Below are 19,858 nucleotides of genomic sequence, written 5' to 3'. Positions count from 1 at the left end.
GTATTCAAAACTGATTTTACAAACGTCGTTAACCCTTTAGGTGTTCCACAAGAGTTAATGGCAAATGGTGATAAAATTTTAGAATTTAGATTTTTTGGCAAATTTTCCATTCTAATCCATTTTTTCCAGTAACAAAGCAAGGGTTAACAGCCAAACAAAATGCTATATTTATTGCCCCAATTCTGTAGTTTGCAGAAACAACCCATATGTGGCCGTAAACTACTGTACGGGCACACAGTAGGGCGTAGCGGGAAAGGTGTGCCGTATGGTTTTTGGAAGGCAGATTTTGCTGGACTGTTTTTTTTTACACCATGTCCCATTTGAAGCCCCCCTGATGCACCCCTACAGTAGAAACTCCATAAACGTGACCCCATCTAAGAAACTACACCCCTCAAGGTATTCAAAACAGATTTTACTAACTTTGTTAACCCTTTAGGTGTTGCACAAGATTTAATGGAAAATAGAGATACAATTTCAAAATTTCACTTTTTTGGCAGATTTTCCATTTTAATATTTTTTTTCCAGTTACAAAGCAAGGGTTAACAGCCAAACCTAACTCATTATTTATGGCCCTGATTCTGTAGTTTACAGAAACACCCCATATGTGGTCGTAAACTGCTGTACGGGCACACGGCAGGGCACAGAAGGAAAGGAATGCCATACGGTTTTTGGAAGGCAGGTTTTGCTGGACTGGTTTTTTGATACCATGTCCCATTTGAAGCCCCCCTGATGCACCCCTAGAATAAAAACTCCAAAAAAGTGACCCCATTTTAGAAACTACGGGATAGGGTGGCAGTTTTGTTGGTACTAGTTTAGGGTACATATGATTTTTGGTTGCTCTATATTACACTTTTTGTGAGGCAAGGTAACAAGAAATAGCTTTTTTGGCACCGTTTTATTTTTGTTATTTACAAAATTCATCTGACAGGTTAGATCATGTGGTATTTTTATAAAGCAGGTTGTCACGGATGCGGAGATACCTAATATGTATACAATTTTTTTATTTATGTAAGTTTTACACAATGATTTCATTTTTGAAACGAAAAAAAATAATATTTTAGTGTCTCCATATTCTGAGAGCCATAGTTTTTTCAGTTTTTAGGCTATTATCTTAGGTAGGGTCTCACTTTTTGTGGGATGAGATGACGGTTTGATTGGCACTATTTTGGGGTGCATATGACTTTTTGATCGCTTGCTATTACACTTTTTGTGACGTAAGATGACAAAAAATTGCTTTTTTTACACCGTTTTTATTTTTATTTTTTTACGGTGGTCACCTGAGGGGTTAGGTTATGTGATATTTTTATAGAGCCGGTCGATACGGACGCGGAGATACCTAATATGTATACATTTTTTTAATTTATGTACGTTTTACACAATGATTTCATTTTTGAAACAAAAAAAATCATTTTTTAGTGTTTCCATAGGCTCTAAGATCCTTAGTTTTTTCAGTTTTTGGGCGATTATCTTGGGTAGGGTATGATTTTTGCAGGATGAGATGATGGTTTGATTGGTACTATTTTGGCGTACATGCAACTTTTTTGATCACTTTTATTACCTTTTTTGGGAAGTAAGGTGGGCAAAATTTCAATTTTCTCATAGTTTTAATTTTTTTATTTTTATGGCGTTTACCATGCGGGGAAAGTAACATAACTGTTTTATAGATCAGGTCGCTACGGACGCGGCGATACCTAATATGTGTAGTGTATTTTATTTTTTTAAATTTTTATTCAGTGATAAGTGTTTTTTTTAATCTTTACTTTTTTCATTTTTTTTTTTCCTTTTTTTAACCCAGACCCACTTGGTTCTTGAAGATCCAGTGGGTCTGATATCTGTATATTACAGTACAGTACACTATATAGTGTATTGTACTGTATTTTACTTACACTTTGTCTGACCAGATCTATGCCTTTAGCACAGATCTGTTCAGCATGATGGACAGCAGGATGCCTGAGAAGGCGTCCTGTTGCCATGGGAACCTTCCCCGTCTGCCACAACTGAGCAGACTGGGTAGGGTAAGGAGGGGGCTCCCTCCCTCTGTGACCCCATCCTGTCTGGGGCTGCAAAGGCACAGCAGCCCCCCGATGGGAGAGGGAGGGAGCTCCCTGACTGTTAACCTTTTCCATACAGCGGTCCGTACGGACCGCGGTATGGAAAGGGTTAAACTGCTGACATCACAGCACAGATGTCAGCCGTTTATACCAGAGTGTCAGCAATGTGCTGACACTCTGGTATACCCACTGGACCTCGGGGATCAGGAACTGCAGAAAGAGCTGCAAACCGCAGGTCTGAATTGACCTGCGGTTTGCGGCGATCGCAATTGCGATTGCGGCGATCATGTGACCCCCCCGGCGTTGTGACAGGATGCCCACTGAATGATTTCAGCGGGCATCCTGTTCCGATTAACCCCCGCCGCGCCGCAATCGCGGTTTAAACCCATGACGTACCGGTACGTCATGGGTCCTTAAGGACTCGGGAAACATGCCGTATCGGAACGTCATGCGTCCCTAAGGGGTTAAAAAGCATCCATTTTGGGCAAGATCCAAAATATGCGGAGAATGAGGAGAGCATCGAATAAGGGATGTGGCCCCGGTCGTGGTGCTGCTGGTGTAACTCCTGTTTCAGGGAGAGGACGTGGTCGATCTGTGCCAGCTACACGCACAAGTGAAACACCTTCTTCAGGTGCGAGTAGGCGACAGAACCTTCAGCGTTATTTGGGCCTAATGCGGGACTAATGCGGCTCTACGAATGGTGAGGCCAGAATAAGTATAAGCGATAGTAGATTGGGTTGCTGACAGGGCCTCCAGTTCCTTCACATTGTCTCCCACCCAGTCTCCTGCTGAAAGATCAAATTTAGCACCTGCAGCCGATGTCCATCAGTCTTTCACCTCACCCCTTGTAAATCAGCCAAGCAGTCTGAGCCCCAAGTCATGCAGCAGTCTCTTCTGCTTTTTGATGACTCAAGGTTTCCCAAGGCCATCCACATAGCCCTGCCCCAGAAGTGGAAGAGATTGAGTGCACCGATGCCCAACCACTTATGTTTCAAGATGAGTACACGGGAGGACCACCGCAGCAAGTCTCGGATGATGACGAAACACAGGTGCCAACTCCTATGGCTTTTGAAAGTGTGCAGACCGACAGGGGTGAAGACTGGGTAGAAGATGATCTGGAGGATGATGAGGTCCTCGTCCCCACATGGAATCAAGGTCATGCGAGTGACCTGTGCAGTTCTGAGGAAGAGGCGGTGGTCGCATAGAGCCACCAGCACAGCAAAAGAGGGAGCGGGGTGCAAAAGCGAAGCGGCCGTCCCCTAGACAGTACGCCTGCTACTGCCCAATGCAGCAAGGTACCGAGCACACCAAAGTCAGCTCCAAGGAGTTCCCTGGCGTGGCAGTTCTTCAGACAATGTGCTGATGACAAGACACGAGTGGTTTGCACGCTGTGCAATCAGAGCCTGAAGCGAGGCATAAACATTCTCAACCTGAGCACAACCTGCATGAGCAGGCATCTAAGTGCAAAGCACAAGCAGCAGTGGAGTAGACACCTCAAAAACCAAGAAAGGTCTCTGGCTCCCCCTGCTTCCTCTTCTGCTGCAGTCTCAGCCTCTTCATCCACCTCTGGAGTGACAGTGGCACCTACCACCCCACAAACAGGGGATCTGCCAGCAACACCACCACCTGGGTCACAAAGCATCTCCACAATGTCCCACGGAAGCGTTCAGCTCTCCATCTCCCAAACACTGGAGCAGAAGTAACCCCCTACCCACCTGCGATTCCTGGCCCTGAATGCCAGCATTTCAAAATTACTGGCCTTTGAAATGCTGTGATTCTGGGTAAATGCAGTGGCGGCTGGGCCTGAGGTGGATAGCAGTTTGGCGCATGTCCTTCCACCACGAGGATTGCAGGGCGCTTTTCTTTGCCTCCTGTTGCTTCCTCCTCCTACTCTGCTTCCTCATCATCTACCGCCTCCTCATCCCGTCAGCGTATAACCTTCACCACCATCTTCAGCACAGCCAGGGGTAAACGACAGCAGGCAGTTTTAAAACTTATCTGTGTGGGGGACAAACCCCACACCGCGCAGGGGCTGTGGACGGGCATGCAACAACAGACCGATGAGTGGTTGGTGCCAGTGAGCCTCAAGCCCGGCCTGGTGGTGTGCAATAATGGGCGAAATCTCGTAGCAGCTCTGGGATTAGCCGGTTTGATGCACATCCCTTGCCTGGCGCATGTGCTGAATTTGGTGGTGCAGAGGTTCCTTAAAAATAACCCCCATATGTCAGAGCTGCTGCAGAAAGTGTGGGCCGTCTGTGCGCGCTTTCGGCGTTCTCACCCTGCTGCTCATCGCCTGTCAGCGCTGCAGCGTAACTTCGGCCTACCCGCTCACCGCCTCATATGCGACATGCCCACAAGGTGAAACTCCATCTTGCACATGCTGGCCAGCAGCAGCAGGCGATAGTGGAGTTTCAGCTGCAGCACACATGGGTGAGTCGCTCTGCGGAACCACTTCACCACCAATGACTGGGCCTCCATGCGAGACCTCTGTTCCTTGCTGCGCTTTTTCGAGTACTCCACCAACATGGCCAGTGCCGATAACGCCATTCTCAGCATTACTATGCCACTTCTATGCCTACTTGAAAAAAAACGCTTCTGGCGATGATGGAAGAGGATGTGGCACAGGAGGAGGAGGAGGAGGAGGAGGAAGAGGGATCATTTCTTAGGGTTTCCGGCCATTCATTCACAAGTGGCTCCAAGGGTGGGTTCCTGCACCCACAAACGCCAGGTATACAATTGACGAGCCAGGGCACAGTTCTGGAGGATGATGAGGTGGAGGATGAGGAGGAGGAGATGGAGGAGAGGGAACCGTGTTCACAGCAGGGTGGCAACCAAACCAGCTCATGGCCATCACTAGTGCATGGCTGGGGCAATAGAGAGGACACAGACGATACACCTCCCACAGAGGACAGCTTTTCGTTGCCTCTGTGCAGCCTGGCACACATGAGCGATTCCATGCTACAGTGTCTCCGCAACGACTGCCGAGTTGCCCACATTCTAACTTGTGCTGATTACTGGGTGGCCACGCTGCTGGATCCCCGTTACAAGGACAACGTACCGTCCTTAATTCTGTCACGTGATAGTAAAATGCGCGAGTACAAGCACACGCTGGTAGACTCGCTGCTGGTGGCATACCCACCTGACACCTGGGCACAGTGGAAGCACAAGGCGAAGGCGGAGGAAGAGGTCGCCAATGCAGGGGCACTGCCAGCACCTCAGATGGCAGGGTTAGCATGGCCAAAATGTGGAAAAGCTTTGTCAGCATGCTACAACAACTAGCACCACCAGCTGATATTAAACGTCTTAGTTGGAGGCAGTATTTCAGCAGCATGGTGGAGCAGTATGTGTGCACACGCCTACACAGGGGCGTAACGATCGCGGTCGCAGGGAGTGCGACTGCGACCGGGCCCGGCGGGGGGAGGGGGCCCGCTGTACTAACATGTAATGAAGCGCTGTGAAGGGGCCCGGCATGAAGTACAGTGACAATGCCGGGCCCCGTCAGGGCGCTCCATTCAGAGGCGTAGCGTGGGGGGGGGGGGGCCGTCGCCCCGGGCGCCACTCTGCAGGGGGCGCCGTCTGCGGGGCTGGCACAAGTTAAATCGCCGACGCTGTGTTTTTTTTTCTTCACACAGCGTTCGGCTGCAGAGCAGAGTGAGGAGGCGAGAGGGGGCGGGGCATGCACGGCAGTTCCCGATAGGCTCCGCCCACCTTCCAGGCGGGAAGTACAGTGCAGACTGCAGAGCCAGGAGCCGGAGGCAGCAAGAAGAAGCAGAAGATCATGGCTGCAGCTGAATCAGTAGGAGACTGTAGTCCAGCCATGAGCCTAGAGACAGTGATTCAACTTGAATTACTTAGTGGGGGCATTGTGCACTGTCTGTGGGGACAGTATTACTTTGTTGGGGCCCTGGGGCGCAAATTACGTAATGGGCAGTGCCCATTACGTAATTTGCCCCCCAGTGCCCCCACTAAGTAATACTAACTGCCCCCACAGACAGTGCACAACTCACTGCACACTGCCCATTACGTAATTTGCCCCCCAGTGCCCCCACTAAGTAATACTAACTGCCCCCACAGACAGTGCACAACTCACTGCACACTGCCCATTACGTAATTTGCCCCCCAGTGCCCCCACTAAGTAATAGTGCCCCACAGACAGTGCACAGTTGTGGCAGTATTACTTAGTGGGCCACTGGGGGGCAAATTACGTAATGGGCAGTGCGCAGTGAGTTGTGCACTGTCTGTGGGGGCAGTATTACTTTGTTGGGGCACTGGGGGGCAAATTACTTAATGGGCAGTGCCCATTACGTAATTTTCCCCCCAGTGCCCCCACTAAGTAATACTAAGTGGCTGAACAAATGCATGCCCTCGCAGGGGCAGCAGTGCAGCACAATCCACCATTATCCGGCCGGCCAGCAAGTACAGGAACAGCCAAACAGGAGGAGTCAGATCGATGACAGCCAGGTAGGAATCAGGAGAAGATGTTAGAACTTAGATGGATGGATCACAAGTAGGGGGCGTGGAGCGGGCGGCGGCTAGTCGGGATTCGGACTCGAGAGCACCGGCGCTCCCAGGCAGAGTGCGCTCTGCGCGGTGGCCTACTCTGCTTATAGGTGGCGCCGGCCCTGGATTCAAGCGACCCTGAGACAGAGTGAGTGACAGTCAGTGTCACTGTCCCAGAGTCCCAAAGTCCCACCCTGAGTGTGTAATTAGGTCAGTAGTTTACTTTGTTGGCATTGGCTGAGGGCAGGCAGGCTTTAGGGGTAATATATGATTATATGAGTTAAGTGCCAGTAAGTGTCATGAGAGCCAGGCCAAGGCTGCCAAGCAGATGGCACCATGGCACTGCAGTCAGAGTGCTGGTGAAGGATGACCAGGGACACTGAGACAGTACTGCCTCTCTGGGATGCCATCTGCCCATCTCTGCTGTCCATATACCAGGCCTACCCTGGTATATGGACAGCAGAGATGGGCAGATGGCATCCTCTGGGCAGTACTGTCTCTCTGGCCATCCTTCACCAGCACCCTGACTGCCACGGTCCTGCTTGGCCTGGCTCTCATGGCACTTCACTGCCTCGTGCTTGGCTATCAGCGCTGAGTGACTCAGTCACACTGCAACATTGACTGAGTCACTCAGTGCTGATAGCCAAGCACGAGGCAGTGAAGTGCCATGAGAGCCAGGCCAAGCAGGACCGTGGCAGTCCGGGTGCTGGTGAAGGAAGACCAGAGAGACAGTACTGCCCAGAGGATGCCATCTGCCCATCTCTGCTGTCCATATACCAGGTCTACCAGCATTAGCCATTGATATACCACCTGCCTGCCTGGTCACCCCACCTAACACTCACGGAGACAAGTGACTCAGACTGTTAGGTGTGGGGGGACCAGGCGGTATATGAAGGGGTAATACTGGTAGGCCTGGTATATGGACAGGAGAGATGGGCAGATAGCATCCTCTGGGGGTTGTATCTTACATGGGACTGTATGCTGGAGGAGCTGAAGGGAGAGTGATGTGTTTTACATGGGACTGTTTGCAAGAAGGACTAAAGGCAGGGGGAGTGTTGTATCTTACACAGGACTGTATGCTGGAGGGGCTGAAGGGGGCCATAATTATTACTATAATACTACAGAGGTGGTCATTATAATAATAATACAGAGGGGGCCATTATATATTATAATTATACAGAGAGCATTATACTTATGGGCACTACAGGGGAAGGGGACTTCTGTTATCTGTGGATGATAGTAAAGTGAGACATGGCTGAAAGAAGGTGTCATGATGGTCTTATCTCCGAATAAGGACGTTGATGAAAGTCTACATCACAGGAGATGTCACTGGATGTAACAGGTATGGTGCGGTATTCTCCTGTATATTTCATAGCAATGTATGTTATGTCCATCCAAATATCTGTTTCACGGTAGGGGGGAGGGGGTATATAGAATTTGTCCCACACTGCCTCAGCCTGGCCCCAGACTTGAGGTCACACTGTGTGTGTTCTGAATTCTGGGGCCTCACACCCATCTACTACATTATCTGTACTCAGAGTTATCACCGTGTTATCTGTGGTGTTACATAGGACTGCAGGTGACATCTATTACATTATTTGTTTAAAAAAGGGGCGTGGTCACAGGTTGGGGGGGGGGGGGCGCAATACTTGGCTTGCCCCGGGTGCTTGTTACCCACGCTACGCCACTGGCTCCATTACATGTTTAATATGAGGCAAGGTGGGGGAGGTTTGCGCAGAGGGGGTGGGAGGAAGAGGGAGGACGCGCGCACTCACTCACATACACTCGGCCCGGCAGTTCTTGTCACTGCCGGGCTGTCTCCAGATCATCAGTGAAGCAGGAGCTCTAGCGCTCCCTCTGCTGGCCGCACATCGGGCTGCTGGCTGTGGGAGGAGCTCTGAAGGCCCGGGAAACTGCCTTTAGTACAGCCAGCAGTGCGATGTCAGTGTGGCAGCGCAACATCAGGGAAGAGGGTAAGTATGTGTTTTTTTTTTTTTTTCCTAACACTGCAGACTGGGGGCAAAGGGGAAGGGGGGGGGGGGGTGATGGGCACAACTAGAGTGAGGGGGCACAAAAGTGGGCATCTCTACTGAGGGGGCACCTAATCTGCCATAACTACTGTGAGGGGGGCACATAATCTGGCATAACCACTGTGAGGGGCACATATGTGGGCATATCTAATGTGAGGGGCACATAATCTGGCATAACCACTGTAGGGGGGCACATATCTGGCATAACTACTGTGAGGGGGGCACATATAAAGGCATAACTATGAGATGGCACATATAAAGGCATAACTACTGTGAGGGGGGCACATAATCTGGCATAACCACTGTGAGGGGCACATATGTGGGCATATTTAATGTGAGGGGCACATAATATGGCATAACCACTGTAGGGGGCACATATCTGGTCATAACTACTGTGAGGGGCACATAGTCTGGCATAACTACTGTGAGGGGGAACATATCTGGCCATATCCACTGTGAGGGGCACATATCTGGGCATAACTACTGTGAGTGGGCACATATCTGGGCATAACCACTGTGAGCGGGCACATATCTGGGCATATCCACTGTGAGGGGCACATATCTGGGCATATCCACTGTGAGGGGCACATATCTGGCATAAATACAGTGAGGGGGCATATATTTGGCATAACTACTGTTAGGGGGCACATATTTGGCATAACTACTGTGAGGGGCACATATCTGGGCATAACTACTGTGACAGGAACAAAGGTGGGCATAACTGCTGTGAGGGGCCACAAGAAGGACATAACTTTTGTGAAGGGACCACAAGGTGGGCTTAATTACTGTGAAAGGCCACAAGATGGGCATTACTACTGTGAGGGGCCACAATGTGGACATTAGTACTGTGTGGTAGCACTTAGGGGAAATGTCCTAAATTACCCTGCTATACATTGGCATAGCTCAGTCTACCAGGCCAGCAGAGCGCCCCCAGCTGGTAGTTTCACAGGGGTAGTCACCATCCCTTCCTTATGTGATTATTCTTTTTTTTTCTATCACCACAGGGACCTTGTTCTGGATCCAGCGGACATCACACCGACGCCAGCGACACCCTGGATGAGGTAGGACCAGATTTTATTAGGATTGGGTGAGTGTAGCCATGCATTGGGCTCTTTCACACGAGCGGATCCCGTGTGGCTAATCTGCTGTGTGAAAGAGAGCCAAGCCCCGCTCCGGACAGCAGAGACACCGAGCAGTAACATGATTGGTAATGCTCTGTGCCTCTATATGATCGTTTTGCTACAAAATCACGGTGACCACTTTATCTCCCTGTGATTTTTTAGTAAAAAGGTCACAGAGAGGCACGGAGCATTATCAATCGTGTTACTGCTCCGTGTCTCTGCTGTCCGGAATGGGGCTTGGCCCTCATTCACGCAGCGGACTAGCCACACGGGAAAGCCATTAGTAAGAAAATCTGCCGCTTCTTTATAAAAATCGGGGGGTAGGGGGGCCCCGATACAAAGTTTGCACTGGGGCCCATAACACTCTAGTTACGCCACTGCGCCTACACGTACTAAATGATGGGTCTGCCCCCTTTAACTTCTGGGTCTCCAAATTGGGCACATGGCCTGAGCTTGCCCTTTACACCTTGGAGGTGCTGGCCTGCCCTGCAGCCAGTGTATTGTCTGAACGTTTGTTTAGCACAGCAGGGGGAGTTATCACAGACAAGCGCAGCCACCTGTTCACAGCCAATGTGGACAAGCTCACGTTTATTAAAATGAACCAGGCATGGATCCCGCAGGACTTGCCCGTACATTGTGCATAATAGACATGTATACCAGCCTTAACCAGCCACTGTTATACTACAGCGCAATTGCTCATTGTTGTATTTTTTATATTTCCCATTATTTTGAAGTGTACCCTAATTAAAAAAAATAATAATAAAAAATTAAAACCAAAAACAAATGTTGGCTACCTCGTCCTCCTCCACCACCGCTTCCACCTACACCGCTACATCCACCGCCTCCTCAAACTCCTACTCCATATGGACATCCACCTCATAAATCAAGATCTTTTTTTTTTATTTGTACGGATTTTATTTTATTTTATGTCATTTCACTAATTTGTCTGTTACATTTTCAGGTGAAATTCACCAATTTTTGGGTGTGATATACCACTGCTATACCTAGTAGACAGGTAAAAAAAAAACACTTATTTGTCTGCTACATATTCGGGTGAAATTCACCAATTTTTGGGTGTGATATACCCCTGCTCTACCTAGTAGACAGGTTAAAAAAAAAAAAAACACTAATTTGTCTGTTACATATTCGGGTGAAATTCAACAATTTTTACAATCTTGCATTTAGTTTTCTTTTAAGGAACCGTTGGATATGTGGGTTGTTTGTAATTACCTCATTTTTAAGGTCTGTTTTCCACTTTTGAGTCCATCGCATTAATCTCTCTCTGTAGCATGATCCTCCATTGTAGAATTGCTGGAGAACATAGCATTTACAAAACTACGAATGATATATGTGTCTGCTAGACCGTTTACATAATAATTGTTCATACACACGACCATATGCCCTCCGAGACATGCGGTTCGTGAGCGCGCCATATCCCCTGTAGCAGTAATTTTTGTGCGCACGGTAGCGCACAGCATCAAAGATTACAATGATGCTGTGCATGTTGGGCCGCCGGCGGGGCTATTGTCCAGCACTAATATGATCTTATTAGTTTGGGACAATAGCCCCATAGGCCGCTAGACGTGCACAGCAGCATTGTAATCTATGATGCTGTGCACTCCTGTTTGCACGACCTATGCCGCTACGGGACATATGGCCGGCTTACGGCCAGCATGTCTAGCAGGGCATACAGTTATGTGCATGAGCTAATTGTATGCACTCATATCATATAGAGAGGAGGATCACAGACAGAGCAAGATTATGACAATGGACTGGCTTGTGTGAAAAATCTGTTCCTTCAGTTAGGGGATATAGCCAACTATTGTCACATCTGATTGTATACTATAGATCTTATAACAAAAGTGAGATTTCAGTTTTGATTTATTGTCTATCGACCATATGTGATATGTAGTCCCATATTGGTGCACTTTCTGCTTTTATAGAAGGTTTTATAATTTGTAAAGTTTTGAACAACACTGTAAAAGTATTCTAATATATTTTAAAAAAGTATTACATAATAAAAAAACTTTACGTTTTTCAATGATACTTTCTCTTTATCAATTATTTTTAAAAATGAATTGGTCTGCGTCATTAGGGTATAGTATGTAGGCATGTTATTGGAAACACAATATAAAGACAATCAATCCGCCAAGCAGGGGACAATAACATAGATATGATGGTTGGAGAAGCCTTGCTACCCTGATGAAGAATTGTTCAGAGCACAACAGACAATTAATGGAGGATGACCGATGCATACTGGTCGATTGTACCCTCAATTATGAACCAGGCTACAATATGGCAACATAATACAAATAAATGAGAGTACTTACATTATTATGATATGCTCTGTATGTAATAACCGACCAAAAAATATTAATTGTATATAAGAACTTTTTTTCTTTTCTTTATGGAACATAAACTTGAAAGTGCACAGCATGAATGTCGACAACTTCAAGTATGCTCATACTGCCAAGGCACAGATCCAGCAGAAGAGATAAAATATTCGGCAAATTGCCGATTCACAGCAATTGTTGATCTTGGCCCAGTTTGAACTGGATCTCCTGGTACAGTAAGTGACAGGGGGTCTAAAAGCAAAGGCTCTCTGGTTAATACATAATTGTGTAATACAACACATGCTTTTATAACGTCATCCACTGCATCTATTTGTAATTGTATTGCCCGAGTAAATATTCGCCATTTTGCAGCCAAAATGCCAAAAGCACACTCTACCATTCTTCTTGCGCGAATCAGTCGGTAATTAAAAACTCTTTTACGATGGGTTAAACCACGGCTAGCATACGGCTTCAGTAAATTTCCACACATTTGGAGAGCTTCATCTCCTACAAGAACAAATGGTAGAACGGGGTTTGAAGTACAAGGTAAAGGCCTGGGCTCAGGTATTTCAAAGTTTCCAGAGTACAGTCTTCTTCCCATATTAGAATTTTTAAAAACACGAGAATCATTTGTTCGTCCAAAATCTCCTATGTCAACAGCAACAAATTTGTATTGTGCATCCACTATTGCCATTAATATGACTGAGAAATACTTTTTATAGTTGAAAAAGGAGTATCCACTACGTGGGGGCTTCATGACTCTCACATGCTTTCCATCCACAGCCCTAAAAAAATTAGGAAACTGGGTGACCTCAAAAAACTTGTCGGCTATGCTGACCCACTAGGAGGGGGAACAAATTCTTCACGCAGAAGATTCCATATTGCCCGGCAGGTATCTTTACCGATGTAAGAAATTGTTGATTTCCCAAGTCGAAATTGAAAATGAAGATTTGAAAAACTTTCACCGGTGGCCAGAAACCTAGGAAACAAAAACATAAGTACCACATATTATACTTAAAGTATCAATACAGACAGTTTTCATCCAGCAGAACAACTTTCTGTAGTGTTAAACAAGCGGCCTTCAGGTTAAGGTACTTAACAACAGGTAGATAAAAAAAAAAATTAAACATATAGCAGCTTGCAGTAGCTTTATTTAAAGACTATGTATTTTAATATTTATAGAAAATATGGTATACAACCTTTCTGGCTTCCATTAGCCAAAAGTCTCAAATATAAAAATTTTTGCAAACTACCTGTGGACTATAGCTGCCCAGCCAAGCAATATTGTCTCTTGAGCTAATTGATTTCAGTTCCATACTCTCAATATATTATAAAATTAGCATTGATGTTAAATATGTATTCCAAACAATAACTGGTGTTAACAAAAGGAACAAAAAGACTGTAGTTGAAAAAAATAAAACAGAAATGATGTTGGTGAACAGTACAATACATACCTCAAAGTAACCATCAGTCGTTCTTCAGGAGTTACACTCCGATGAAATTTTGTATCCTTGCGTCTCAATCGTCTACGCAAATGTTGAACAAGGTCATCAAAGCTTGAGACACTTACACAGCGTGTCATTCGGCACAATGTAATAGGATGCACCCAATATCGCCGTCTTCTTTGATTTTTGAAAGCCATTTTCCTGTTTCTAAGTTTCCAAATTATATAGTCCACAGAAAAAAGGACATGACCAGGCAGCATTGTTCCACTTTCTGCAAAAAGTGATGCAAAATGATAATGAACGGATCCGTTCCTTGACTTAAATAACGGATTGAACGGACATTTTTGTATCAGTTTTTTAATGGATACGTTACTGCTATCTGTTTTTTAACGTACGTTATGTTACGTTATGAAATAATCAGTTTCATTTAATAAATGGACAGAAAACAGAATGGAGAGCAGAACGGAAGGCTGAACGCTGATGTGAACTAAGCCTAAGCTATAGAAACCAGTGTCAGGCAGCTGCTGCCATAGGCAATAAGATAATGGGTTGCATCAAAAGGGGCATAGATGCCCGTGATAAGAACATAGTCCTACCACTTTACAAATCACTAGTCAGACCACACATGGAGTACTGTGTACAGTTCTGGGCTCCTGTGAATAAGGCAGACATAGCAGAGCTGGAGAGGATTCAGAGGAGGGTGACTAAAGTCATAACTGGAATGGGGCAACTACAGTACCCTAAAAGATTATCAAAATTAGGGTTATTCACTTTAGAAAAAAGACAACTGAGGGGAGATCTAATTACTATGTATAAATATATCAGGGGTCAGTACAGAGATCTCTCCCATCATCTATTTATCCCCAGGACTGTGACTGTGATGAGGGGACATCCTCTGCGTCTGGAGGAAAGAAGGTTTGTACACAAACATAGAAGAGGATTCTTTAGGGTAAGAGCAGTGAGACTATGGAACTTTCTGCCTGAGGAGGTGGTGATGGTGAGTACAATAAAGGAATTCAAGAGGGGCCTGGATGTATTTCTGGAGTGTAATAATATTACAGGCTATAGCTACTAGAGAGGGGTCGTTGATCCAGGGAGTTATTCTGACTGCCTGATTGGTGTTGGGAAGGAATTCTTTACCATAAAGCAGGGATGGGCAAACTGCGACTCTCCAGCTGTTAAACTACAAATCCCATCATGCCCTGAAGTAGGCTAATAGCTGTAGGCAGACTGGGAATACTGGGAGTTGTAGTTTTACAACAGCTGGAGAGCCGCAGTTTGCCCATCCCTGCCCTAAAGTGAGGAAAATTGGCTTCTACCTCATAATTTTTTTTGCCTTCCTCTGGATCAACTTGCAGGACAACAGGCTGAACTGAATGGACATATGTCTTTTTTTGGCCTTATAAACTATGTTACTATGTTACATGCTGGCCATTGGCCAATAGGAAGTTATAAAATGTCCTATAAATGCTGCATTTTTTGTAGAAATTTTTAAGTTTTTTGCTGCCTTGGTGTTCTTTTGAAATTGGAAACCCTCTGGGTGTGACATTTTTTCAGACGTTTTCATCACAGTTTTTTTTTTCCAAGAACGGAAAATAAAAAAAGAGGATGTAAAAAAAAAAAAAAAATTCCTTTAAAAAAATGGATCCTGAAAGAAAAACGGATCTTGTGCATCAGTAAAGGGAAGGGGGTTCACATGAGCATTTTGATTTCCGTTATAACACGCTTATAATGGAAAAAAACTGAATTTCTTTAACGGAAACCAAAAGGAACATTGTCTATTTTAATCCGTTCTAATATAGTTGAATGGAGAATAAATAACGGAAATCAGCATTCCGTCTGGTTTTCGTTATTTTGGACGGAAAAAAAAGTACTGCAGACAGGACGTTTTTTTCCGTCCAAAATAACAGAAACTAGGTGAAATGTTGGAAATGTTGAAATATGTTATTGGGTCTGAGTGTGCCATTAAAAATCTCCTAAATCTGTATTTGGTAGTGTGCAGCTGAAGGGGAGACCAGTACAGCCACTTCACTGTGCATGCGCCAGATTCTGGAACATCAATCAAGCCAGAAGAGCGATCTCGTTCACCACATTTAGCAGGTAGCCAAGTTCCTGTACCGCAGACAAAACACTGGTTAAATTGAGTCTGCAGTTATTTCCATTTGCAATCTAAAGTAGATTCAGTAGCCATCACAAATTTCTTCTTCTTCAGCTAGCTAATCAAGATGGAACATATTGGAACGAGCAGTTTTGTTCTCGCTGTTTGTCATTTTGAATTTCATTTTTGGTAGCATGACTGACAATAATGTCTATAAATAGCTTTTCATAAGCATCTCAAAAAACAGAAAAACTCCCAGACTACACAGTATGGACCGAAAACACACAATTACTTTTTCTAATATAAAAGAAGGAGATTTCTTCCTTTCGCTGGCAGGCACCAGGAATAGATGTGATTCAGCTCGTTCCTTCTTTCCTAAATATAAAACACATACAAATAAAAATACATGTGTTTGCTAAACTTAATTCAAGAAGTACAGTATACAGTTTCAACTATAAGAAAGAAAAGTGTTCCTCATAAAAAAGCATAAATAACTCTGCCTTTACTAGTATTAGAGATGAGCGAATCGAAGTTGACGAAGTGGAATTCGATCCGAATTTCAGGAAAAATTCGATTCGCACCAAATCCAAATTTTCTCATGCTTCGTGGTAATGAATCCCATTTGTTCCTAAAATGGCTGCTGCACATGTGAGGAAATGGAGCAAAGAACTCTGGGAAGGCGAGATCACCCACAATGCCATGCATGCAGTCAATCAGCAGCCAGCCATCCCTGTGATGTCACAGCCCTATAAATAACCTCGGCCATCTTGGATTCTGCCATTTTCTAGTGTACTTAGTGCAGGGAGAGAAGTCTGCAGGCGCTAGCGACAGTTATAGGAAAGACTTGATTGTGGTGAAAAAACGATTTACAAGTGCAGAGAAAGATTATTCAAGCTGCAGGGAAAGTATAGAGAGGAATCATTCCGCAGCATTTCTGTTGAACAGGGTTCAGTAGGGGAGGTGACAGCCTGGGTAATAGGAACAATCCGATTACACCTTGCTGCACTGACTGGGGACCCAAATTGCCATTATACAGCTCTGTAATTCCATCAAACCGTTCTTGTTACTGGGGTGAAAGTGTTATTTGATACAGCCATTAACAGGGTTTATTACAAGGAAATATTGTGTGGTGAAGTGCTAAAATTACAGCCCTTTTTGTTGTGTATTAGTGGCAAAAGAAAATATATTTGCCGTTCAGCTGTGCAGTTATGTTGTAAATATATATATATCAGACAGCTCTCACAGTCCGGACTTGACTGTGTACAAACGTAATCCAAAGAAAAAACTTGTGGTCCAGCTTCCCATAAAAACTTGCAGCTTTAATAATAACAATAAAAAAACGGTTATCCAAACACGAATCACATACAAGATCCATGATGTCTACATGTTTCGGACTCCATAAACTCGGTCCTTACTCATGACATACAGAAAAGTGAATGTTCACCTCTCTTTAAACATGTGGTACACCAGATAATCAAGACTTCGGCATCACATGCTCAAAAGGGGAGGAGAACGGATCAGACACCAAAAACTAACACCCGATGCATCAAAAAGAAAAGACAACATGTATAGAATACTGAAAAACTATAAAAATAGTTCTTTTAATGATATTGTAAAATCAGATCGTGTTTTCTGTTCAGACCTGTGGGAAAGCAACTTCCCAATTCAAACATCCAATATGCCTCACGGCTGAGGAGTTTTCGTTTGTGATCTCCTCCTCTAATGGGAAGAGTAACCCTTTCCACTCCCTGAACAGAAAACGCTCTTGTATCTCCTTTGTGCACAGTGGCAAAGTGAAAGCTAGCTGCAGATACATTGTGAGTTTCATAATGTGGTATATCTGATAAATGTTTACATATTCTTTTTATTTGTTTTGTAGTGCAACCTACATATTGTAGAAGACAATATCTGCAGATGACTAAATAAATTGCATAATCTGTGTTACAGTTCAGATATGGTTTTATGGTGTAATTCTTGCCATTCACAGTAGATGTCACATTTGACAAACTGAAATGTATTTACAACAGATACATCTGTTACTGCCACATTTGTAGCTCTCTTTATCGGTGGAGTTGCTGATCGTTATTGGAAAAGACTGGGGATGATTTTTTGTCCTATGGTTGTGGCACTGCTGGCCACACATTCAACCCCCTCATTGACTATCCCTTTCCACCTCTCACTAAAGTTGCTTGCTTCCTTTTATTTTTAATTTTTTTGTTATTTTCCTATCCGAAACTGCCTTTTGAGGAAATATAAAATTATTTCTGTCTAAAATTATAGACCGTGTAGCATAATTTCTTGCAAGCAATCTGCTACTGATATTATCTGCTTCCCTCATAAATCCAGTACTATCTGAACAGTTACATCTTGCTCGCAACATTTCACCCCTTGGTATGTTCCTTGTCACATGAGGTGGGTGACAAAGTCGCTAAAAGGGTAGTATTGCCAGCTGTCTCTTTTCTATGGGCATACTGAATTGGTGGCATCACCATATAAATGCAGGTCCAGAAATACTATAGATTTCAGATCATGATGGATGCTAAATTTGATTGTATCTATCCCCTCATTGAAGTATTCACCTAAAGCTGGAATGTCCGCCACATCGCAGACCCATATAATCAACAGATCATCTATGTAGTGTCCATACCACTTGATATTATCTAAAGAAGGGTTAGCTTCTGTAAGTTATATGTTCTAAAGCCCTTATTGTCGTGTATTAGTGGCAAAAGTAAAATATATTTGTCATTCAGTGGTGCAGTTAGATGTTATAAAGACCTTTTTGTCATGTATTAGTGGCAAAATAAAAATATATTTGCCATTCAGCGGTGCAGTTATATGTTCTAAAGCCCTTTTTTGTGTCTATTAGTGGGGGGGGGGGGGGGAGGACCTATTAGCCCAGGGGTCAGCAACCTTTTACACACCGAGTGCCATTTTTGAAACCATCAGACAACCGGGTGCCAGTGAACAACAGCGCTCCATAGTGTTAGTTAGATTTTCATTTTTATACTTTTTATACAGTACAAGTACATAGTTGTACTGCTAATAGTAAGTTAAACTCACTAATTAATTAAAGGTGTTTACCTTGCCACCCTAAGCTCAGTATAACGCAAGCTACAGCTATGTGCATGTGTTAGCTCACCTCCCGATCTACTGAGCCGACCTGTGACAGTCTCATTGTCACAGGTCGGCTAGAACTATGAGGTGAGTGAAAAGCACTCACCTCATAGTTCTCCTTTAAGGCAGTGAGAAATTCTATTCCACATTACAAAAAGACCTCAGATCAGCCCTAAACACTGCACCTTCATAAAACACAGGGTTTTTACTTACCTGATGGAGAGCTGAGACAAAAGACCGGAGGCGTGTGGGCTGTAGGCGTTCAAGCTGTAGACTTCTGACTGTAGGTTACTGGGAGGTATTTTCTTCTGGTAGACTGGAAGAAATACAAAATAATTATTACTTACAGAAAATAATTTCTAACAGGCCTACAGCATCACCAAAAGACCTCACGTCAGCCTCAAACCTTTTACCAGACCTCAGACCAGCAGCAATACACAGGAGACCTCAGAACACCACCAATGCATAGCAGACCTCAGATCTGGGGGGATCTGTGGATGACGGTCACTGTTATGGGGGGATCTGTGGATGACGGACACTGTTATGGGGGGATCTGTGGATGACAGACACTGTTATGGGGGGATCTGTGGATGACGGACACTGTTATGGGGGGATCTGTGGATGACGGACACTGTTATGGGGGGGATCTGTGGATGACAGACACTGTTATGGGGGGATCTGTGGATGACAGACACTGTTATGGGGGGATCTGTGGATGACAGACACTGTTATGGGGGGATCTGTGGATGACAGACACTGTTATGGGGGGATCTGTGGATGACGGTCACTGTTATGGGGGGATCTGTGGATGACGGACACTGTTATGGGGGGGATCTGTGGATGACGGACACTGTTATGGGGGGATCTGTGGATGACGGACACTGTTATGGGGGGATCTGTGGATGACGGACACTGTTATGGGGGGATCTGTGGATGACAGACACTGTTATGGGGGGATCTGTGGATGACGGTCACTGTTATGTGGGGATCTGTGGATGACGGTCACTGTTATGGGGGGATCTGTAGATGACGGACACTGTTATGGGGGGATCTGTGGATGACGGACACTGTTATGGGGGGGATCTGTGGATGACGGTCACTGTTATGGGGGGATCTGTGGATGACAGACACTGTTATGGGGGGATCTGTGGATGACGGACACTGTT

At 45.1% G+C, this 19,858-nt stretch overlaps 1 long non-coding RNA gene across 1 annotated transcript; it reads right to left on the bottom strand.

The window, feature by feature from the left end:
* Window positions 1-2,249: 2,249 nt before the first annotated feature.
* Window positions 2,250-19,115, bottom strand: LOC120991785. Its single transcript, XR_005776807.1, has 3 exons — window positions 18,906-19,115; window positions 5,406-5,407; window positions 2,250-2,261 (listed from the first exon to the last, which is right to left on the bottom strand). It is a non-coding gene; the product is annotated as an uncharacterized LOC120991785 (long non-coding RNA).
* Between the last annotated feature and the right edge of the window lie 743 nt (window positions 19,116-19,858).

The sequence above is a fragment of the Bufo bufo genome, chromosome 2 (assembly GCF_905171765.1).
Source record: "Bufo bufo chromosome 2, aBufBuf1.1, whole genome shotgun sequence".
In the NCBI taxonomy this organism is placed as follows: Eukaryota; Metazoa; Chordata; class Amphibia; order Anura; family Bufonidae; genus Bufo; species Bufo bufo.
The sequence above is the reverse complement of the archived record's forward strand: the minus strand, read 5'-3'. Positions and strand labels throughout refer to the sequence as shown.